Genomic DNA, 23,043 nt, shown 5'->3' on the forward strand with positions numbered 1-23,043 from the left:
GAGCTGAGGAGGCTGGGGTGGTTGGCATGGGCCCCATCATTCCAAGTTGCTTCAGAAAGATCACTGGATCCTCAGCCAATCCATCAGCGCACATTTATTAAGCACCTATTGCATGCCAGCCCCCAGTACAAAGGCAAAAGCAAGATGCTGCCCACCATTTTTCTTTCAGATTTTCTTGCTACATTTCGCTTGCCCATGCCAAGCAGACACCTCCTCCCTCTCCTGCCCAGAGCGCCAGCTCTTGTAGCCAAGAGCCGCGGTTGGGAAACCAACTGACTCGGGGACCCAGTGTGAGAGTGGACGCAGCACCGGCCTCAGCAGCCAGGAGTCTGATGGTCGGCTCTGGAAGGCTGGAGGAGGACACCCAGGATGGAAGAGCCTGGAGCCAGGCCCAGGGGACCCCCGAAGGCCCCCAGGCTGGAGAGAGAGGGCCCAGCAGGGCGAGCTGAATGAAGCCTCAGAGGCCAAACCTCTCATGCCATAGGGGAGGAGACTGAGGCACAGAAAGGTTAGGTGGCTTTCCCAGAGTCCAAAACCAGGAAGGGTCCAGGCAGGACCTGATCTCAGGTCTTCCCAGCTGCCCACTCAGAGCTTTATCCACTGCCCTGTGCAGCTGCCCCAAACTGGAGAACTTTCTTCAGGTTTTTGAGGGCCTTTCCTGTGGAAGACAGTGGCTGTCTAGGGCAGACTTAGGGATGTGGGGGAATATTCAGACAGGCAGATTGGGACCAACAGAAGAAAACACTGTCTGGCCATCGGGTTCCCACACCATGGGAGCTGGGGCTGGGAAGGGCCAACCTCCTTGACCCCAGGGGTCTGAGTGGGGCATTTGTGGGTGATCTCAAGCAGCCCTGCAGCTAGTGGGGACCCTCCCGGCTCTGCCATCCCCTGTGCTAAGGCTCCTCCCAGATTTTTCCTCCTGGGTTCCAAGGACCCTCCCAGCTCTCCCTCTCCAGGGCCGCTTGGGGACTGCCCTCCGCTTGGGTGGCCCTGCTTCAGAAGAGGGCAGAGGGCCAAACTGAAGACGGGACTGCAGGCCAGGGCAGTCAGCCTGAGAGGCTGTGTCTGTGTTTGCTCGGAGCCACCTTCTGCTCTGACTCCAGGCCTCTCTCCTGCTGGAGGAGTAAGTGCCCCTTCCTCACAGCCTCCAGGCTGAGGAAGGCTTGACCATCTGGGCTGAGTTTCAAGGATAATGGCTTCCTTTGGGTTCCTCCTCTTTCCCTCCACCCCTCTCTTGGGATTCTCAGGGCCTGGCATACAGTAGGTGCTTAATAAATGCTGAATGAGTTGAAGATCTTTTCTCAAGTATTGGAACAGTTATGGATCACAGTGCAGAAAGACGACAGGAATTATCCCCTGGATAATTCCTCGTATTTACACAGCCCTGGTGCCTCAACTCAGTCTAGGCCAATTAAGGCAGCTGACAGTCTGTTATAATAGCTGTCCTCAGGCTAACACTTTAAGCATTGTCTAGGTACTGCCCTGGAGCCTCTCAATTCTGTAGCCTGGCTCCTATTGCATCATGAAGCCCATCTTACAGATGGGTAAACTGAGATTCAGAGATCTGTGCTTTGCTTGTGGTGACAGTTGAACCTAGGGTTCTCCAGCATCCTTTCCACTATAACATCCGTACAGAAGTGGAGATGCTGAGATTAAGAGACTACCTGAGCTCACATAGGCCTGGGAATGTTTGGCCGAATGTCAGAGCTGGGAGGGCCTGAGAACAGGGGATGTCAGAGGTGGGAGGGGCCTGAGGACAGGGAATGTCAGAGGTGGGAGGGGCCTTAGAACATGGAATGTCAGAGGTGGGTGGGACCTTAGAACAGGGGTTGTCAGAGGTGGGAGGGGCCTTAGAACAAGGGATGTCAGAGGAGGAGGGGCCTTAGAATAGCGAATGTCCCCCTCGCCCCCAAGCTGCCAGCCTTTCTTGGGGGGTCACCCTCTTGCTATACAGGCACAGGTAAAGCAGACCCCCCAGGCCCTGGTGCTGAATGGAAGCCCTGGGTTTGAATCCTGCCCAGGACATTAGCTTACTTTATGCCTTCCCCCCTCAGGGCCTCAGTTTCCTTCTCTATACAGTGAAGTGTGACAAGCAGCTTTCTGAATCCTCTCTGGTTCTGAGGGTCCTTCACCTCTGTGTATGACCAGGGACCTCCGGGGCAGGCAGAGGGCGAAGGCCTGGGCTAGAGCCCAGTCGGGATGTTCAGGGTAGCGCCTAGAACAGAGCTGAGCACCAAGGAAGCTGGGCAGATGGACCCAGTGAGTTAGCTAGCTACAGACATGTACATGCATACATGTATGTGTATACATACGTATACATGTATGTATAAAACGCAAATTCATAGATACCCTGTGGACCAGGCTGGGAAGCCCCGCTCTCCTATGTTTCTCACCACTGACACCTCTCCTAGCCCTGACCTTCCCTGTTCTCAGGCCCCTCCCAGCCCTGACCTTCCCTGTTCTCAGGCCCCTCCCAGCCCTGACCTTCCCTGTTCTCAGGCCCCTCCCAACCCTGACCTTCCCTGTTCTCAGGCCCCTCCCAACCCTGACCTTCCCTGTTCTCAGGCCCCTCCCAGCCCTGACCTTCCCTGTTCTCAGGCCCCTCCCAGCCCTGACCTTCCCTGTTCTCAGGCCCCTCCCAGCCCTGACCTTCCCTGTTCTAAGCCTTCCCCCTGACCCCCCCAGCCCAGACAACCTGTTTTTTCCCCAAGTCCTGATTGCTTATTGACTTATGTGGCCCTCTGCTCCCAGCCCTTGAATCATGAAGCTAGGAATCCTAGGCCTGGTTTGAAATCCAGGACTTTCTGTATTCCCTGCCCTCCCCCAAAGCCACCCCAGGCTTCTGTTCTCAGCGAGTCACTGCAGATGCCTCAGAAGTTGAGAACAGAGGAGCAGAGCTCCCTACCCCCCTCCCCCATACAGGGCTGGCTACAAATAGGTCCCTGTTTTCCTCCTGGCTCCTTCCAGCCCTCTGCTCCCAGAGGGGCCCCCAACCTGGCCATTGGGGCTCTGGGCTCTGAGATCTCAGGGTCTGAGGCCCAGCTTGGGGGTGGCAGCGTCAGCAATGGAGGACCAGGTTTGGGGGGGATGCACTGGGGGCCCCGGCTTCTCCCTGAGTTCTGTCCGGTTCCGGACAGTGGCTTGGTCACCTTTGTCAAAGGCCTTCACCTTTTCTGTGCGAACCAGTGTTCTGGGCATCGAGGCAGAGACAGGAGGAAGGCCAGGGAGGAGCCCCATTTCTCTAGGGCTTTAAAACACGGAGAGGACTTTCCTTGCAGTGGGTCTAGGAGGGACAAAATGGAAAGATGAGGAAACTGAGTCTCAGAGATGGGATGCGAAGGGGCCAGGGTCACTTGGCTCGGTGCTCAGCGCCCTCGTGTGCCACGTCCTGCGCCCGTGACACCATCTATGTGGTCAGCAGCGGAAGGCCCACGGGCTCTGCCCCGGAGCCTCATGCTTTCAGAGGATGAGGTCTGCAGGCAACCTTGGGAGCCCCAGTGTGTGGATGGCCTTTGGGGTCCCAGCCGATGTCTGCCGGCCAGCATGAAGGGCTGAAAGGAGCAGGGTGACGTTCAGTAGGCAGGGTCATGAAAGGTCTGGCAGTGGTGCAGAAAGTACAGCCCAACCACAGACCTGGGAACAAGGCCTGGGCGGGTCAGCAGACTGCAGACTCACACAGCATGAGTTTTTTGGTCACTCATTCGACAGGCATTTATTAATCTCCTGCTGTATGCCAGACACTGTGGCCTGGACGCAGCAGTCTCTGCTCTCAGAGCTCGTGTCCTATCGGGGCCACTGTGTGACTCGGCCCACCCAAAGCCCAGCACGGTCTTAGGCTGCCCGAGAGGGGAGAGCCTCTTCCAGGCCTCTGCCCTGGTCAGGCCCCACCTGGGTCTTGTGTGCAGATCTGAAGGCCTCTGGAAGAAAGGGGAGGCACAGTCATGGAACCTGAGCGGGGTGAGCGGGCCGGGTGAGGCTAGAAGGGAGCCCACAGAGGGAGGAAGTGTCCGAGGCTGGGTTCAAACCCAGGGCTTCCTGACTCCAGGTCCGGGGTGCTCTCTGCTCTGATGGCTCCTAGGTGGCATCACGGAAGCAGTGTCATTGATGTGGGACTCCTGATGGGCCCCCCAGAGTCCCCCACCCTGGGGGCTCTGATGGGCTCTTGTCTCAGAGATGCATTTTCCCCAGGCCTTCTTGGACAGTGCCCAGGGACTGAGCCGTGGGGTGAGGCCATGAGGTCACCCATCTGCCCGTGTCCCCTTCTCCCTCCCCAGGCCTCAGGAACCTTGGACTTCTTACAGCATCCCATCCAGCTAAGGGAGCCTCCTTAAGACTTGTTGGTAAAAAACAAACCTGTTTGCAAAATGGCCGGCCAAACCCTGCTGGAGCTGAAGAAGCCATGAGTGAAATTACAAAACGTTTGTACTGGGCAGACAGGATCGCTGTCGATCCTAATGCGGGTGTTTTGGGAGCCCTTGGATGGCTGCAAAACACTTTACAGCCAGGATCTCTCATCATTCTGACAACAGTGTCTGGTGCTTCCCCCGGTATAGATAAGGATGCGCTAGAGAGCGCCAGGGCTTTGGCCAAGGCCACACCGTGGGGGAGAGGGGAACTCAGGTGGTCAGCTGGAGGCTGGAGGCTGGAGGGAGGCCCTGCTCCCTCTGGAGAAACTAAAGCACCTGGAAGGACTCCTGCAGGCTGCCTCCTTCCTCCCCCCTCCTCCTCCCCTCCTCCTCTCCTCCCCTCCCCTCTCACCTCCTCCCCCCTCCCCTCCCCCTCTTCCACCTCCTCCCCCCCTTCCCCTCCCCCTCTTCCCCCTCTTCCAATTCTCCTCCTCTTCTTTCGCCTCCCCTCCTCATCTCCCTCCTCCTCCTCCTCCTCTATTTCTAGACACTTTACATTTTTTTTCTTTTCTTTTCTTTTTTTAAAGGCAGTTGGGGTTAAGTGACTTGCCCAGAGTCACACAGCTAGTAAGTGTCAAGTGTTTGGTCTGAGGCCGTATTTCAACTCAGGTCCTCCTGACTTCAGGGCCAGTGCTCTACCCTATAAAAAGCTCCCTCATTACAGCCCTGGGAGGGGAGTAAAGGAAAGATCAATATCTCCATTTTGTAGGTGAGAAAACTGAGGTCAGAGCAGAACATGGATAATACCAGTATGAATGGCAGAAGTGACCTAGGAATCCTGGTCTTTTGCCTCAGTGTTGCAGCTGGAATCTCTGTTTCAGCTTCTGTGGACTTCTTGCAGTCTCTTAGACGTGGCCTTCCATCTCCACCTGCACACCTTTGCCCAGGCTGTGCCCCGTGCCTGGTACAGTTCCTCCCACACACCCCCAGCTCTTGGCTTCCCTGGCTTTCTTCACCCCTCTCTCATTCTCTCTCTCTCTCTCTCTCTCTCTCTCTCTGTCTCTCTCTCTCTCTCTCTCTCTCTCTGTCTCTCTCTCTCTGTCTCTCTCTCTCTCTCTGTCTCTCACACACACACACACACACACACACACACACACACACACTCTATCTCCGTGTAGACTGTATAGACCATGTAGATCGTGTAGACCGCCCATGTAGCCTGTATAGAGCATGTGTGTGGTGGGGTTAACACGGCAGAAGACTGCAAAGGGGAGAAGGGGCAGGTTCTGGAGGTCTTTAGAAGCCAAACGGCACCTTATAGGGTTGATCCTGGAGGCCCTGGGGAGCTCCTGGAGTGTGCTGGGGTGGGGGGGGGGGCAGAAGTGGCCAGATTTGGTTTTAGAGAAGTCGCTTTGGTGGCTGAATGGACAGTGACTGGGAGCCCAGGCTAGACCCCTGGAGAACACTTGAGAGTTCCTCAGGGCAGGGAGCCCCAATGAGGAAATCCTCTCTGGCCATATTTGAAGGGCCAGCGTGTGGAGGGGAACCCCTTCTGTGTGGTCCCAGGGGAAACAGGCATTCTCAGGTGGTGTGGCTGCCTGGGGAGATAGTGAGTTCCCCATCCATGAAAGCCTTAAACTGCTGGCTGAATGAAAATGAGCTGGGGCTGTTGTAGAGAGATTACTCGTGCAGTGGAAAGGTCTCAGGACTTGAATTCAAATCTGACCCTGGTCCCATTTACATACACTTATTATCTTAGACCAGTCTTGTCCCATCTCTGGGCCTCGGTTTCCTTCTCTGGGATCTCTGATCTTGGTCAGACTGGGGCTAGTGGAGCTGCCCACCAAGGTCCCTTTCCACCCTGGGATTCTGCCCCTTGGAGACTGGCCGCAGGGAGAGGGAGGAGGGGCTGGCAGGCTGGGCCAGAGTGGCCTTTGCATTTGTTTCTAGGCACACCCTGACCAGGGAGTATAGAGGCCCCCCTTGTCCGGAGGCAGACTCCGATTCTGGCCTGCCTTTGACCTTGGCCGGCTTTGCCTGAGCCGGCTACAAAATGTCCGCCTCTCCCCGGCCGCCATTTTGTGTCTGCTCCTGGGCTCCCGGAAGCTGTGGCAGAAATGGAAACCAGACGGGCCAGGCAGGCCCGGCGGAGGCCGCGCTTCCTTGGGGAGGCGTCCAAGCTCTGGGAGCCTCTTCTTGGGTAATTGCAGCCAACTGGCTGCCTTTGGAAAGGCATCTCCCCAGGCTCTGGAAGGCACCCAGGGCCCGGCTTGAGGACCTGACCTTGGGCCACGGCCATCAGCCGCTCTCGGCTCCTGGCACGGCCGGGCGGCTTGGCAAGGCCGGCCGAGGATGGGAGCTCAGGGACCGGGCTAGCCCTGCCGGCTGCTCCGGGAGCCTCCCTGCCCCCGGCTCGGGGACCTCTGCACCCAGGCCTGCTCTGCCCATGGAGGCCCAGCCCTGCCTCTCCCATGGAGACCCCAGGGAAGGCCAGGGCCCTAGGGGGCTGTGACTGAAGCCTTGGCTCCGAGCATCCTCAGTGGAGCTCTATAAAAAGAATCCCAGGCTGGGCCTGGAGGGAGACGAGAGGGAAGGAGGTGAGGGCTGGGGCAGGCTGGAGGGCCCCAGGCTGGAGGGAGGGCGCCAGGGCTGGCCAAGGATGACCTTTGGGCATTCTAGTCCTGTGGGGGCCAGAGGGGGAGCAGGTGTGGAGTGTTAGGAGAGCTCGGGAGGCCACAGGCTTGTCTGAGCACTTTGGAATGATATCAGGAGCATGGAGCATTGCACCTGGGAGACCAGGATGGGAATTCTGATTGTGGATAATGGCGGCTCAGCTTCCCCAAGGTCTACAAAATGCTCTCCTTGAAGCAGGTGCTGGCCCCATTTTAGGGATGGGAAAACTGAGGCGAAAAGAGGCAGTCCCACTGCCCAGCCTTGACAAGATGGAGCAGGTCCAGCAGAGAGACTCATGGGATCAGAGAAGGAAATGGAGGCCCAGGATGGTCACAGCTCATGGTCTGAGGTAGGATTTGAACCCCAGTCTCATGCTCTGGGATGGGGATGGGCTAGGAGGACAGATCTGCCGGGCCACAGGGCTCCGAAGCGTGTATAGTGGGTGAGCCTAGAACAGAGAAACCCCAACAAGGACCAAATCACTGGCATCCTGTAGCTTGCAGAGCAAGGTGTGGTTCATGGGCTGGAGCCGGCCAGAGGAGGAGCCTGGAGCCTTTTGGGGCACTGGGCACCTTCGGCAGGTGAGGACAGTGGCTGAGCCCTTCTCAGAAGGGCCTTGGCTAAAACCCAGAGGACGTGTCTTTGGAAATACAGTTATCAAAATATTTATATTTGAGAAACAGGTTCCTGTGGCTCCTGGCTGGGCCAGCTCACGGGGAGAGGCGGGGCCAGTGAGGAGGAAGATGGGCTGTCCGGCTGGCCGTCAGTCAGTCCGTCCAGCAGTGGGCGCTTATGAAGCACCAGCTCTGGGTCGCTAGCACCTGGGGATGCTAGACGGGAGGAGGGCCTCCCTGCCCTAGGGGAGCTCCTTGCTGTCCCAGGAGGCAACATCTACACAAGAGTACTCTGCCTCCTAAAGCACCACACGGTCATTTTGTGACAGATGAGGAAACCGAGGCCCTGGAGAGGTGCTTTGTCTAACGCTGCCTCCTCTGCCTTGGCTTATGTTGTCTCACCGTAGCTTGGAGCGTGTCCACACCTATTTCTGCGCCTCAGTTTCCTTGCCTGTAAAAAGAGGGGGTTGGCCTGGATGAACTTTGTGGTTCCTCTCCTACTCTGGCATTCCATGTCTCCATGATTCTAAGCTTATTGGGAAAAGGGGAAATTGGGGCCAGTTTCAGTCTCCTGGTGCATGCCTGACTTCATCAGTTTGGAATTTCAGGTGTGGCCCCTGGGCGGGGGATGCCCCAAGGGCCCCCCCTCCCTGTGGGAGAGGAGGTGGAGCCTGAAGGGTAGCGACACCCTGTCCCGTCTGGGAGCTGGTGAGGCACCCACCTCAAGTGAAGTCCTCCCTGATCTCTCTGCCAGGGAAGGGTCTTACCCTCTCCACGGCCTCCTGGGGCATGTGTGGAGGACGGGGTATTTGGGATGCTGGCCCCCTGAGCCTGGGAGACCAATGGTGCCTGGTGCCCAGGACGGGCCTCCCCAAGCCCACACCAGCCGCCAGACAGCTTGCTTTGGTCAGGCTGTACGGGACCATTGTTAGAGGGCACTCCCAGTGAGGAAGCTCCCTCTACCACAGCAGATCTTTGGAAAAACCAGATTTTTGTGGATGTCTCTGGTTTTTACATCCCCTAGGTTCCCCCTTTTCCTTCCTCCTCCCCTCCTCCCCAGCCATCCCTTATAGCAAAGAATTTTAAAAAAACAAGAGGAAGAGAAAAATTTAGCCAAACCAATGGACACATTGAAGAAATCTGCTGTTCCCTGTGATATTGCCATACAGGGTCCTAGCCCCTGCCCAGGAGAGAGCACCAGCGTGCTTCTGCCACCGAGTGCCCAGGACACAGAGAGGTCCAGTGACTTACCCAGGCTCATCCAGCCTGACTACTCAAGGTAGGACGTGAACCCGGGTCTGTGATGAGGCCAGATCTCTGGCTACCAGATCCCTCTGTCTCCTAAGGGATTATTGATGCATATTGCATTGTGGAGGGTATGAGCCAAGGGACCCTGTGCTTCTCTGTTGATCCTATGGCTTGGGTGCAGCCTGCCTTATGGTGCCTGGAGATGAGCCCCTGGGCCTTCTCAGAGACCCCGGGTGGAGAACGAAGCTCCCTTCTCTGCTGCAGGGCTTCTAGGAGCTGCTCCCACCACCGTCGTCCCCTCCCTGGGACTCAGTAACCTTCTTATGTGGGAAGAGCCCAGGACTTGCTGTGTTCTTCGACCTTCTCTGGGCCTCAGTTTCCTCATCTCTAACAGAGGGACAATGGAGCTCTCTGCCTGTGCTTTGTGTGTAGGATTCAGCCGTGATCCAGAAATGGGATGGTTGCCCATGGTGCCTTGGCAGGGCTGGCTGCTGAGACCCGAGCTCTCAGGACACGTGCCTAAGAGAGGCTCCCATGGTCCGGCCGTGCCTCATTCCACAGGAGCGAGGTTTTCAGCAGTCCCTCCCCTTGGCACAGTGGAACCCAGACCGTGGCACAGACCAGGCATATTTCAAGCCCGCCGCCGACCCGAGTAAGCACCTACGTTGCCCAAGAGTGACAAAGTAAATGGGAAACCAGGGAACAAGGAGGATCTCAGGTGGGGCCCATGGGCTGTTACCCTCTAGATGCGAAGTAAATCTTGCCCCGCCGCTGCCGCCACCACCAGGACATAAGTGACATGGGCTGCCTCGGTGATGCCACTTTCCATTGTTTTAATGGGCCCCTCCCCTGGAGGCTGTGGACCCAACTACAGAATTCTAAATGAGTTAGACAAGGAGGTGTCAGTAGCAGACCTCATTCATTCGTTTGTTTGTTCGTTCATTCATTCGTTCATTCATTCTGGATCATCATCCGTGTCCTAGACATGGGAGAGATAACGGCAGTGTGGGTCCCTAGGCCAGTCTGGCCATAGTGACTTCATGCGTCTGGAGCAGCTCAGTGCAGCTTGGACAAAGCCGGGAGTGGCTCTGACAAAGCAGTGGTGTTAGGGGCAAATGCCTGGTAGTGAGCCTCTCGGCACAAGTGGGTCCGAGGAAGAGTGCGGTCACAGCCCCAGAAAGGAGGTGCTGCTGCTGCTGCTGGTGACTGTTTGTCCCTAGGGCTTGAATTTCATTAGGGAAAGCTGCTACTTGTCTGTCCCTTATGGACCTGGATAAGGAGGCAGTTAGAGGGCCGACCTCCTCGTGCTCACAGATCCAGTAGGTGCTGGGCAGGTCCCTGCGATTCAAAGCCGGTGCTCTGCCCACTAGGCCATAGGGGATTATGGTTCAGTCTTGCGCCCTCCATGATCATGAATCCTATCTGTGGACCTCCTTAGAACCGACAGTGCCAGAGCTGGGAGGGGCCTTAGAACGTGGCCGGGAGGGTGAAAGGTCATTGAGTCCAGTCCCCTTGTCTTACAGATGAGCCCCTCAGAGCTGAAGTAGCTTGTCCAGGCCACACAGCTAGCAAGGGGCAGGGATGAGTCGTGAGTCTGGGGGTTCTGGCCTTGCCCCCAGGAGGGGCCTCTCATGTTCCTGGGAGGAGGGGCTATCTGAGCAGGTAAGGGGAGAGAGGGGCACAGAGGTGAGAGAGCAGACATGTGTGGTGGGCATCGGTGAAAAAGCAGGCTGGGAAGGCCAGGGCTCCCAAGCTCCAGGGGCCTGGAGTCTGAATTTCCTCCATCAGCAGTAGTGAGCCCCTGGAGGGTTTGGAGCCCAAGAGAAGCAGGTTCTGCCAGGCTAGGGCCTGGCCGACCTGGGATGTGGAAGTGAGAGGATGGGGAGGATGAGGATTAGGCCTGGATGCTGGCTACAGACAGAGGTGGGGAGGGGCCCTGCTCCCATCTCTTGGACCCTGTGGGGTCAGGCGCTCCTTCCAGCACTCAGAGCAGGTGACCTGGAGGAGGCGTCAGGCCATGGGTTGTACTCTGCCTTAAGAGTGGGGCAGGGGCCACGAGGCCCTCGCCCTTTTTGGGCCTGAGGTACTTCCTGTGTGAAATGTGGAACTCAGGCGGGATGCTCCCAGGTTCCCAGGCTGGGGCTGGACTTTCCCAAACCCTGGAGGGGGGTGGGGGGGGTTCCACAGGAGGTGGGGTCCTTGGCCCCCTTCTCCCCTCCCAGCAAGCATCTTGTTAATTTTATGGACTATTTTCACATGGAGATGAGGTGGCTCATGCTCCCAGAGCCTCCGCCCCATGCCTGCCCCCCTCCCCCCCTGCTTTCTTCCAGACTCCATTGTCCGCACGGCTTACTGAGCAGAGACACTGGCTGCATTATGGGCCCCCCAAGGGCTGGGCCTGCAGAAGCTGTCCCGGTGGCCCTGAGCCAAAGTCGAGGTTACCATGAGGTTAGGCTGTCTGCCGGCCCCCACATCCCCACAGAAGCTGCCTTGATGGGCCCGCCGCAAACACAGCTACACCTGTTCCTCCTCGCCCCCGCCCCCCGGCCTGCAGCCCCCTTGGTCCTGTTTTAAACACTGCCCCGTTCTGTCTCCATTCATCGCCCTCTGTCTGCAGTCACTCCAGAGGCCCGGGCCCACAAAGGCGCTTGGTGGGCGATGCCTCCCGGGAATGTGTGCAGTGAAGGCGAAAGAAAGTCAGGGCGACAGATGTCAGCCGGGTTTCTGCCAAAGGCCCCTTGCCAGGCCCCGATGCCAGAGCCCTCAGCCTGGTGCCCTGACCCAGCCTCCCTTTGTCAGGTACTGCCCAGGCAGCAGTGCCAGATTGAGCCTGGGAACACTCTGGGCATTGATCAGATGTCCCCGGACATCCTCATTCTGCACCCACCAAACAGGATGGGGCAGTCCTTGGACAGTGGGCAGGTGGGCATAGCCCCAGTAGAAGTCAGAAGACCCAGGCCTTAAATCCTGATGGTATTCCTCACTTACTAGCTTCATGGCTTGCTCTGTACCTCAGTTTCCCCATTTGTACAGAGAAAATTCTCTTTCAGCTCTGAGGCCCCTCCCCGCCCTGACATCCCCTGTCCTGAGGCTCCTCTCAGCTCTGACGTCCCCTGTTCTCAGGCCCCTCCCAGCCCTGACATCCCCTGTCCTAAGGTCCTTCCCAGCTCTGACATCCCCTGTCCTGAGGCCCCTCTCAGCTCTGACATCCCCTGTGCTCAGGCCCCTCCCAGCTCTGACTGGAAATGTCAAGGTGGAAGGGTCCTCAGAGCAGGGAACATCAGGGCTGGAAGGAGTCTAGACCAGGGAATGTGGAACACTGAGTTTTAGAAGCTGGAAGGAATGCCAGAGAGCCTTCTCTGGGTGGCCCCCAGGCTCCGAGTGGCCAGTGACTTCCCCAAGGTGACCCCTTGCAGTGCAGGCGCCCTGGTCTCAGCGGAGGGACCTCTCTCCCTAGAAGTTCCCTATGCCCAGGGAATCATTGCTCTGTCGCTGTCTCTACCTTTTCTCAAGCTCCTTCCTTCTGTGAACCCTCGGGGGAGGGGGCAGCACCAGCGTCACTACCTGTATCCTACAGAGGACAAAACCAGGGCTCAGAGAGGAGTGCCCCAAGTCTCAGCCAGCTGGCGATAGAGCCTGCTCCAGAGCCCAGGTCTCTGGTTCTCAGACCGGTACCCTTTGGGCTTCCCTCTCCCTGGGCATTTGGATCCACTGTCTTCTGGTGGCCACTGCTACAAACATTTCACATGGTCACTGGTGGGTGGGTGGAACGTGCCTCGCGGGCGACCTGCCCACCATGAGCACTCACGGTTTATCCAAGCGCCTTTGTGGGCCCGGGTCCTGTTTGGCGGCCTCTTTGTGGGGGTTGCGGTATATGGAAGGTTCCGGGTTGGGAATCAGGCTATAAACCATGCCAGGCATGATCAGAAGGAACCATAGAGTTTCTTCTGCTGTAGCCAGAGAAGAGATGGAGGATGTTTCTCTCCAGCCTCCTCTGATAAGCCAGAAACTCTTGTTGACCTCAGGCGGAGAAACTCAGGTTGACCTCAGCACTGCCGGGTTGCCCGCAGGCAGGGCCAGGGCCAGGGCCAGGGCACCATATTTTCTGTGCTTTGTGCTCCGGCCTGGCAGCTGGGGTGTCTTGGGGCCTGGGGCTTCTGTGGGCTCTGCCTCTCAGAAATGCTAAGTAAGGGGGTTGGTGCTGCAGATGCTGGCTGTCCATGGGCATGACCTGGGAGAGCTGACCATGCACCGTCCCCCTTCCTCCTTTCCTGCCCTCTCATCCCTTTTCAGACAAGCCAGTGGTCTTTGCTCGTCAAGTGAAGGACTTTGGATTTTTCCCACAGATAAGGGGGAGCCACAGCAAATTTCCAAGAGAGAGAGGGAGGTGAGCAGAGCCCCAAATGGAGTGGTGACTGTTGGCGCACGCAGGAAGGATTGGTGAGGCTGCTGCCGAAGTCCTAGAGGGACGAGGTGAGTGACCCTCGGGTGTGTGGCAGATGCGTGAGGGGACCGAGGGGGCTTCCCCCGTATCCGAGGCGGTCACCTTTGTTGGGGATCTGCTAGTACGCAGTTTTTGGTCACTGTCCTTTGGAAAGAGTGCTGGAGTCGGAGGATTGGCTTCATATCCCGTCTCTGCTCCTTCCTCTCATGTGACCTTGGGCAAGTCAGTTCCTCAGACTCAGTTTCCCCCTCTGCTAAATGCATTGGTCCATGTCACATAGTGCCACGGCTCCTTCCAGCACTGGCACCGTGACCTGTGAAAGAGCCAGCAAGCAGACAAGAGCTGGGGGGGCGGGGCTGGGGGCTGGGGGCGTCTCTGGCCACAAAGGAACTCTGCTGAAGAACAGGTGAGAATGCATTTGCCAAAGTAAGCAGGGGGTGTCTGTCTGTCTGAGTTCTTCAGGAAGAAATGACCTCAGAAGCATTTCTTTTAAGTCTGACTTGAAACAGGCTGTGGTGGCGGCTGCCGCAGGCTCAGCCCGGCCCTTAGGCCTCTTGAGCCCTCAGAGAAATAGGGAGGGCCGCCGGAGGCCCAGCTCTGCCCCGTGCTGTCTGTGGGACTGGGACAAGGTCCCGGGGCAAGGTGGGACCAACTCTCCGAGCTCTAGGGGGCCTGCAGGCACTAACATTGAGTAATCTGGGAAGTCGGGAGGGAGCCCCACAACAGTGCCAATGTCTACAGGTGGTCCTGGGAGGCCAGCCACTCACCCCCAGGACTTGGGGTGGCCCAGATGTGGGGACTTGTACCCAGGCACCAGAGAGGCCAAAGGCATGTGGTGGCCCAGCTCCTCCAAGGGGCTCGTGTTAGGTCTGTGACTTCTAAGGAGCTTGGCATAGGGACCCCACTGATAGTGAGAGAGCTGTGGGCTTGGGAGAGGCGGGAAGAGGGGCAGAGAGAGACAGAGAGACGAGAGAGAGACAGACAGACAGACAGACAGACAGAGAAACAGAAAAAAAAAGAGACAGATAGGCAGAGACAGACAGACAGACAGACAGAGAGAGTACATTTTATATGAACGTGCAAGCACATGTATGTGCACACGAGCAGGCCTTGTCTGTGGACTCTGCTGTTCCTAGAACGAGCTTGGTGACTGGCATCACCTGTCTATCTGTGCCTCATTTTCCTTTCTACCAAATGGAGGAAGGTCAGTGAGTGCCCCCCCAGCTCTGAGAGTCTGTGTTGGGGAGTCAGAATCTTACTGGGACCTACTCTTTGGTACAGGGAAAGGGGAAGTCAGTGGACTTGGGGTTGAATTCTACCTCTGAACTTTAGTACCTGCATTACTTTGAACAAATCATTTCAACCTTGCTGGGTGTCAGTTTTCTCATCTGTAGAATGGGGAGGTATTGATGTCTCTTGGACTCTAGGTCTTGGATCCTGTGAACCAGTTTCATTGGACTCCTAAAGAGGAAGTCGGGGTGTGCCAGGCCTCCCCACAGTTGTTTGGTGACACCTAGTGGGCATTCTGGGGGTTGCCCTTAGTTGCCCACCATTCTGCTGAGCTGATGGGCACCATCTGGGCCACCCGTGCAGCCCATTTCCAAACGGAAATCTGCTTTTTCTAAGACTCATCCTGGTTCTCAGCCAGGCCCTTTGCCCAGCCCTGCCCTGCCCAGCCCTGCCCTGCTCAGCCTTGCCCAGCCCAGCCTTGCCCTGCTCAGCCTTGCCTAGACCTGCCCTGCTCAGCCTTGCCCAGCCCTGCCCTGCTCAGCCTTGCCCAGCCCTGCCCTGCTTCGCCTTGCCCAGCCCAGCCTTGTCATGCAGAGTTATCATTGTCTTTCAAAGATCCACAGCCCAGGATTGCTCCTTTCTTTAGCTCTTCCTTTTCCATGAGGAGGCCTGGGCTGTGGTTCTAGGCCTATGTCTTACTCACTGCTGGAAGTCGACATGGCATTTCCCCAGCTGGGCCTCAGTTTCCTCATCTGTAGGATAAGAGACTTGCTCTAAGTGACCTCATGGGATGGCCTCCCATCCTTGTCTCTTGTACATACCTGTCAGTGCAGGGAAGCCAGGCAAAGTTTAGGCACATGGCTTGTAGTGTGACCCAAGATTAAGTTTTTTGTGCCCTCCTACCCCCCAGCTCAGTGCAGAATTATCCTTGTCCACTTCCCACCCCACCCCGCCTCACACTCTACTAGCACACACAGGCTAGAAAAGGCTGCTGAGGCTCAGATGTCCATGTACGTGGTGCCAGCTCCTTTTCTTCCCTCTGAAACATGAAAAGAAAAATGAAGTTGGGGGCCACCCTCTGAGATGCCAGGGATCTCCATCTTTGTGCCACATGGCGCCTTGTCATGCCTCCAACCTGCTTTCCCCACTAGGTGGACTAAAAGGACATCTGTAGAAAGCCTCTATTTGAATCTGACTTCCAGGTCCAAGCGTCACCTGAGGCTCCAACATGGAGCCCTTGGCCAGATCCCAAAGCTACATCATTCGTCCTCTGGGGGAGAAGGGACTGGGGGGCCCTGGAGACACGGGGCCAGAGGCCTCAGGCACCTTGGCAGGAGCTGAACCGAGCTGAGCCAGAAGCGCCTCTGGTGTTGTCCCGAGGCCTGCGTGGAGCTCTCTGAAGAACCATCGCTACCGACTCAGCAAAGATCACACGGGGCTCTGGGGGAATCAGGGCAGCCTTAAGATTCCTTCAGCCCCTTGTCTGTGGCCAAGTCTGCCCTGGAAATGGGACTTTCAAAGTGCAGGCTCTTCCTGCCTGTTCCAGAGGCCACCCCCTCTTAAATCCAATTCATTGCAAGTTGAGGCATCATCTTCCTGATGTCATGGTCCTCTTTGAAAACAAAGGACAAACCATACACATTAGCACACACATGCACATGCATGTACACACACGCACATGCACACACATATACCAACTCGCATGCACACACGTGTGTGCATGCATGTGCACACACATGCACACACTCATGCACACACATACAAACTCGCATGCACATACACACATGCATGCACACTCACACACACACACACACACACACACCCCCTATCAAAATGGGACCTCCTCACCAAAAGAAGGACCCCCACTCAGGGCCCCCTCAGGCCTGCAAGCCAGAGCACCCGCGAGTACCCGGAGGTGCCCTAAGCTGTGGTCGGGCACCATGGATGTGAGCTTTATGACTACAGGCTCCGTGCATGGGGGCCAAAGAGGTTGTTGGGGCCCTGAGAGAAGCCCATGGAGAGCCTTCTGCTTGGGGCTCACTGGAGGCCGGGGAACATGTCAGGGCCCAGGAGGTGAAAACAAACATTGCTGTGGATGGGGGCCTGCCAGAGACTCCTGGGTCCACGGTGCTGTAGTCAGGGACTGGCATTTTTCTCCCAGCAAACCAAAGCTCCAGCAGTCACCCAGTGTCATTTGGGGTTGGAGGCCAGGCCACCATTTCTTCCCTCAGGGCCCATCCAACCAGCCGGACCCTAGAGAGGCATCTGTGTTGCTGCTGTCCCTGGCTCTTCCCTAGCACTCACCAGCTCCTGGGGTCCCCAGCTCAATCTCAGACAGATGGTAACAATTTGGGGTCCCTTTGGCCTGAGCCAGATGCCAGCCGTGGCCAGAGAAGAAGACACGTCCTGCTTGCAGCCCCTCGGGCCTGAGCTCTGATTGGAAAAGTGCTTAATGATCCTGGGGTTTGGCCCCAGGGCCCAGAACTGAGGAGGCTCAAGTGAGAGGGGGACGTTCCCCAAGTGGGCCTTGCTCCTCCTCTACACCTGGAAATCATACAGCTCTCCGCAGACCCGGCTCCAGACCAGTGACCGCTCCCCAGCCTGGAAAGAGTTAAGTCCTTTGTCCTGGAGAAGTCAACGGGAGATGGAGATGTCACATTGTTCTTTCATCCTAAACATCTGTTCCACTGGAAAGCCAACTGTTGCCAGAGTTATTTTTTGTTTTTTTGTTTTTTAAGAAGAGAGAGAGAGAAAAGAGAGAGCGGGCATTCTGTTTACCGCTTACAACCACTCTCTGGTTCTCAGCCAAACAAAATGGCAGCAGCTTTGTCAGAATCAGAGTGTTGCCATTTGGACTCGGCCGATTTGGCCTGGTGAAGAGTCACACCTTCTGCCCGGGTCCCTCTTCCTCCAGAGCTCCAGGGGCCACGGTTGCTGGCATTGCCCCTCGCGGCTCTGATATTCCACGGGCAGTGAATCTGGAGGCTTCCCTGTGATTCAGGAACACTCCCCACCAGGGGCAACTGAGCGCACCCAGAGATCTCGCCTTCATGCTCGAAGGTTGGGCTTGGCCCAGAAATATCTGCCTCCATGGCACTGGTAGGGCCTGGCCTTGGCAAGCACAGTCTAGACTGGACAGGCCTCAGACTAACCAGAATCTTCTAGAAAGAAACAATGGTCATCTCACAGCTCCAAGGCAAAGGGGCAAGGGTGATCCTATTTGCAAGAAAAAAAAAGGCACAGAGTGGGCTGGAAGGGATCTCAGAGGCTGTCTGACTAAACCTGTTCACTTTACAGATAAGGAAACTGAGTCCCAGAGTGGCTAAGGGAATTGCCCAAGGTCAGGGAATAAGATCTGAACCCAAGACCTCTGACTGCAAATTTAGTACTTTCCCTCTAAGCCATGTTTAAGCCAACCAACTAATTTTATAAATAGAGAAACTGAGGCTCTGGGAGGGTCACATGGCTCATGAATGGCCAAGCCAGGATGGTAACCCACATCATGGGAAGGTGTGTTTGTATGTTGTTTTTAGCCTATGACCAAACAGACAGGAAGGCTGAGGGGTGAGTGGGATGAGCATCCTTGGAAAGCTCAGAGGACCCTCGAGGGTCCTTGGTGAGCCACTCCCCTGCCAGCCAGCCTGTGAGCATCCTTGGACAACTCACCCCTCCCCCACTCCAACCTCAACCTCAGTTTCCTCCCTTGGCAAATGAGGGTAATGATCTCTGCCCAGCCCTCCTACTCCAGATGGGCTGTAAGGACCCAAGATGTAGGGTCCCGATTTGGTGGTAGCCCCTGACATGAGTCTCTCATCACCTTGACCAATTGATTGGTTCATTCCTACTGCCAGCGTTTCCCGAGGGCCTCCTGGGCATGGAGGCCTGGGCTGGGCACTGGGCAGGTGCAGAGGGTGGGCGTGAAAGCCTCAGTGACAAGACGTCCAAGTGAACCTTCTCACGATTTGCCAGTTTTATTTCTGACAATTTAGGCAGGCAGAATGTGAAGGGACCTCAGCGTCCCACCTGCAGGACTGGCCACCGAGATGTGCCTGCAGAGGTCCTCCAGCCCCCGCCTTCTAGGAGAGCTCCAAGGACTGGGAGCCCAGCCCCTCCCCAGGCAGCCGGGGCGGGGGGTGCAGTTCCCAGCCCTAGGAAGGCATCGTTCCTCTCTGCAGCTGCCAGGCATCGGGCATTTCTCCTGGCTCTGTCCTGGGCGGGGAGCACGTAGATCGTCTGGTCCTCTGTCAGCAGAACAGCCCTTCGGAGATTTTAAGACAGTTCCATGCAGTTCACCTTGGTCTTCTCCGGGCTAAACATGTTGCTCCTGTGACCGGCTTTTATGGCCCTTCACTGTCTAGGGCACCTGCCCCTGAGCACACTCTAGATTGTTAGTGGCCCAGGAAGTCAGTCACTCAGTCAGCAAAGATCTAGGAAATGTCTGCCGTGGGCCAGACCTTGTGCTCGCTCAGCACTGGAGATACAAAGACAGACATAAATCTGTTTCTGACCTCAGGAGGCTTTCACCCTACTAGGGTAGACCATACAGATAGATAGAAAAATAGATGGATAGATAGATGAATAGATAGATAGGTGGATGGATGGATGGATAGATGGATAGATAGATAGATAGATAGATAGATAGATAGATAGATAGATAGATAGATAGATAGATAGATAGATAGAATACAAAGTATTTTACAAGGTACAACGTTGTTGGTGAGTTGATGGTGGATGGGCTCAGGAGAGGGGTGGGTGGGTTTCAATTTGAACGATGCTTTGAAAGGAAGCCAGGGTTCTACCCCTGTCCTGCGTGCTCTCACCACACATCTAGAGTAGCCTCTGGGGGCAGTGGGGTGAAGGACAGGCAGTGAACACAATCCTCACAGCTTACCAGCTCTCCAGCTTTCTCTCTCCTTCTAGGCTCTCCAGCACCCAGGATGGATAGCCAGTCAGCATCCCATTGGAGAATGACTGCCCTTTGGGGTGAGGTAGTAGGTTGTATAGTTTGGGGGTCGCTCCCTCTGTCTGTGAGATAACTATACAGTCTACTGTCTTTCCCGAAGTGGCTGTGACATCACCGCTGGAGAGAACCCTAAGGACCTCGTCCGTCTGCGCCAAGGGGCCAAGGGGGAAAGGGAAGCCCCCTCACTGCATGGGCCTGACTTTGCTTGGGGGATGGAGAGAGAGAGGGTCAGAGGTATGGGGACAGCCAGAGCAGACAGCTGGGAGCAAGGCCAGCGGGCACAAGGCCTCCCAAGAGTTATCCTGTCTGGCTTTATCTTTGTGAATGTCAGGACTGGGGGCGGGAGGGTTTAGAGCCCCTCTGCTGCAGGCCTTCCTCCCATTGTATAGGCCCTACGAGGGGAAAGGCTCACGAAAGGTCACTGGGGTTGCTTTGTGGAGGTGGCAGTGGTCTCCAGGTCTCCCAAACCCCCCTCCATGGGCAGACACCTCACCTGACAGTAGTTTTCTTTCTCATTTAGAATCTCAACAGTCCAGAAACATGCTCTATAAGGAGCCATGATGTTTGTTGGCACAGATATGTAGGGTGGCCAACAGTCACCCCATTGCCCTGACCCTGAGTTTGGTTAGCGTTCGGAGCCTTAGGCCAAAGGAATGAAGGTTAGGGCCTGGAGAGAACTCACGAAGCATGGGTATTTCTGGAGGGACATTGACCTACCTTCCCAGTTCCCCAGAATTGCCCTATTCCAGAGGCTGACCTATTCATGCACAATGATTTGGAAAGGTGCCTGTGAATGCCAGCGATCAGTTTTCTTCCCTCAGTTTTGGGCAGGTCGTCATGGCTGAGCTCTGGGGTGTGTCTGTGTCACTGTGTAACCTATCGGGGTGAGAAAAGCTGAGACCCAGAACAGAGAATTGTACTAACTAGCTGTGCGCCTCAGTTTCCTTTTCTGTAAAATGAGCCAGTTGGCGTCCGTGACCCCTTAGGTCCCCTTTCCAGCATTGACATTCCATGATGGAATTTTCCTTCTCTCTTGCATCATGCCCCACCTCAGGGCAGCGGATTCTCGCTGAAGGGATGGATAAGGGCCTGATGCAGCACACAGAAATTCACTGAGGTGGCTGTGACTCAGGACACTCTCCTCACAGCAGGCAGGGGTGGCACAGCTCCTTTGTGGAAGGCCCTGGGGGCTTGGAAGAAGGCTTCAGGGGTGACTCTCTCTGTAGCATTGGTTTCCTTGATAATTCTCTGGATTTTCTTAGATGACTCAGAGAAGGAATTTGTGGGCTGCCCAAAGGATCCAGGACCCTAGGAACTGGAAGGTTCCAAGCCCCTGACTTTGAGCAAGAAGGAATTTAGAGGCTTTCTGAGTAGCCTGCCTTTGACAGAGGACACTGGGGCACAGGCAGGGGGAGAGGACTCACCCAAGGTCACATAGGTAGAGTGAGTCAGAGCCAGCCGTGTCCTCCACTTTTCCCAGGCCTAGGGGTATGCAAAGGGAATGGGCAGTCCAGGTAGAGGGATGCTGATTGTGCTGGCCTCAGAGCTGGGCCTTGTAAGGCAGGGGGCTTCAGGAGGTGGCAGTGGGGGAAATGGGCCTGGAGGGTAGGAGAGGGCCTCAGCTTTCAGGGGCCAACCAGGGACTGGGGATCCCTTTCCCTCAGGCCCAGGACCAGCTTCTCGAGCCTGAAAGGCAGCCTGCATGGCCATTGCCTCTGACCGTCTCTGCTCAGCGCCTTGGCGGGGTGAGGTAGTAGGTTGTGTGGTTTCAGGGTAGTGATTTTGCCCCAATCAGAAGATAACTATACAACCTACTGCCTTCCCTGAGGGGCTGCCTCAGCCCGGCCCACCCACAGCTGCCTACTGGGCTCTCACGGCAGCCTGGCCCACCCACTGCTGCCCACCGGGCCCTCACAGCTGCCCATCAGGCTCTCACAGCCTCCTGGCCCACCCACTGCTGCCCACCGGGCCCTCACAGCTGTCCACCGGACCCTCACAGCTGCCCGCCGGGCCTCACAACTGCCCAACAGGGTCTCACGGCTGCCCGGCCCACCCACTACTGCCCATCAGGCCCTCACAGCTGCTCAAGGCTCCCTGACCCTTGGAAGGGATGGCATGGTGCCCACCCAGACACTGGACTGAGCTTCTTCCTCCCCCAGCCCCCGATTCCTTGTCCAAGGCTGGTCACTCTGGGGGCTGGGCAGCCAGGCCAGGGCTTGGGCTGTTTTTCAATAAAGTCCTTTCTAATGGGAATGTTAGTGGAATGAGCCTTGTTGTCATTCGGCTTCGTGAAATAGTGATGCAGAAGAGGTCCCAGGAACGTGTCATCCTTGGGATGGGGAGTGGGCAGTTCCAGGGTTCCATTACATGCCATCCTGGGCAGCCCCGCCCTGCCTCAGGCAGTGCCTCCAGGCCTCTCCCTCTGACCTTTCCACCCCATGTTGTTCTTCCTTTCTCCTCTACCTTGGAATGTGATGTCCAGTCAAAACTTGCCAGAATCTCCGAGCAGGGAGGGGGGAGCCCCTCATTTGCCTAAGGTTCCACAAAAACTGAAGGTCAGAGGCAGGAATTGTACTCAGCTCTGTCCTCACTCTGAAGGCCTGTATGCTTTGCATCACGTACTCTGTGTGACCTGAGATCTGGGCTTCACCTTGGAATGCAGAACTTGGGATGTCAGGGCTGAGGGGGGCCTGAGAACAGGGGAGGTCAGGGCTGGGAGGGGCCTGAGAGCAGGGGAGGTCAGGGCTGAGGGGGGCCTGAGAACAGGGGAGGTCAGGGCTGGGAGGAAGCCGAGAACAGGGGAGGTCAGGGCTGGGAGGGAGCTGAGAACAGGGGAGGTCAGGGCTGGGAGGAAGCTGAGAACAGGGGAGGTCAGGGCTGAGGGGGGCCTGAGAACAGGGGATGGCAGGGCTGGGAGGGGCCTGAGAGCAGGGGATGGCAGGGCTGGGAGGAAGCTGAGAACAGGGGAGGTCAGGGCTGGGAGGGAGCTGAGAACAGGGGATGGCAGGGCTGGGAGTTGTCTTGGATCTTAAAAGAGACAGACTGTCCGGTGCAAGGAACCTTGGAGATCCTGCCCCCCTCACCTACCTCAGGACCAGGAAGAGGGAGGCACATACTCCAGGGCACATGGCTAGTGCCCCACTTGAGGGCAGGGATTGTTAAAGTACATGCCCTAGAGCTCCCCGCCCAAGCCCCAGTGGAACCATAGGCTGGGGCCTCCAAGGAGACAGCTGCATTTCCCTTCTCTATTCTAGTCTTTCCTTGTTCTGTGACCCTTCCCAGCTTTGACATTCCCTGTCCTAGGACTCCTCCCAGCTCTGACATCCCCTGTTCTCAGGCCCCTCCCAGTTCTGACATCCCCTGTTCTCAGGCCCCTCCCAGTTCTGACATCCGCTGAGGGTGGGAGGTGGCTTTGCAATGCTCCCCAGCCTCCCCTGATCCGCTTCCCCAGTAGTCACCAGTAGATACCACTTGGTCAGCCTGCCAATTAGCTCTTAATTAATCCAGGATATTTCCTCCAAGGGT

At 56.6% G+C, this 23,043-nt stretch overlaps 1 long non-coding RNA gene across 1 annotated transcript in view; it reads left to right on the forward strand.

Moving 5' to 3' along the window:
* The window catches only part of LOC144455130 (uncharacterized), a 62,770-nt gene extending 49,123 nt beyond the window's left edge, over positions 1–13,647 (forward strand). Inside the window, exon 5 of the long non-coding RNA XR_013483801.1 lies at positions 13,228–13,647. This is a non-coding gene — a long non-coding RNA (uncharacterized LOC144455130). The remainder of the gene's footprint in view (positions 1–13,227) is intronic.
* The last annotated feature ends 9,396 nt before the right edge of the window (positions 13,648–23,043 follow it).

The sequence above is a fragment of the Phascolarctos cinereus genome, unplaced genomic scaffold (assembly GCF_003287225.1).
Source record: "Phascolarctos cinereus isolate Bilbo 61053 unplaced genomic scaffold, phaCin_HiC Scaffold_1;HRSCAF=81, whole genome shotgun sequence".
Classification (NCBI taxonomy): Eukaryota; Metazoa; Chordata; class Mammalia; order Diprotodontia; family Phascolarctidae; genus Phascolarctos; species Phascolarctos cinereus.